The sequence below is a fragment of the Penaeus monodon genome, chromosome 32 (genome assembly GCF_015228065.2).
Source record: "Penaeus monodon isolate SGIC_2016 chromosome 32, NSTDA_Pmon_1, whole genome shotgun sequence".
Lineage (NCBI taxonomy): Eukaryota > Metazoa > Arthropoda > Malacostraca > Decapoda > Penaeidae > Penaeus > Penaeus monodon.
The window spans coordinates 15659644-15660425 of NC_051417.1; the positions used below are offsets into that span (position 1 = coordinate 15659644).

Sequence of the window (782 nt, forward strand, 5' to 3'; positions counted from 1 at the left end):
AAATTGAAATGTTGGGCGGGGTAATGTAGATAAATGGATAAAAATACTGTTGCTTTTCTAAACTTTAATTAAAGAACCTCTATAAAATACCTATGGGGACTTTTATTTTGGTCCAAAACATACAAATACAAAATTAAAACTGAACTATTAGGGTTACTTCCCCTAGTAATGTACACAATTATATATGTATTCATGGGCATGATCATCAACACACCCACTTTCTTCTCCTGTGAGACACTACCATCTCGCACTGGTCACAAGCACTTGATCTTTCCGTAGGCCTTAATGTAGCCACACTATCACACTTGTGTCAATACATCCTCAGTCACTGTCATCACAAACTTTTTGTCTGCTCCAGTCCTCTTGGTCTACTTAATATTGTCCCAGGGGCATCTGCTGGATCCCCTGCTCTGCCTTTACCAGGTCACTGCTGTGGCCTGGTAGAACTTTAGCACTGCTCAAGCAGGCACATCAGCAAGAACTTTCCTTGGTGACCACATTATCCCCTTTTCCTTTTCTTTCCTCTATCACTTCTCCTCTTTCTCCAACTCCGTCTAGGCTACACTAATTCTTCCTTCAGCCCTGCTAGATTATCCTACCCAGCCCTTCCGCCTGCATTCCAACCAACTGCGCCAAAATACAAACTCTGAAGCTCAGGCTGAAGCTGCCACATGCTCATCCTCTCGTCTCTCCACACTCCCCCCCTCATTTTCTCTCTTTTTTTTCCCTAGCGATCTCGTCAATTCGGATTACACTAAGTGACCTGTTCATGCATGTAGAAA

General features: G+C 43.1%; 1 pseudogene; it reads right to left on the reverse strand.

Annotated features, from left to right (window-relative positions):
- The window catches only part of LOC119593561, a 21403-nt pseudogene that overhangs the window by 17922 nt on the left and 2699 nt on the right, over nucleotides 1-782 (reverse strand).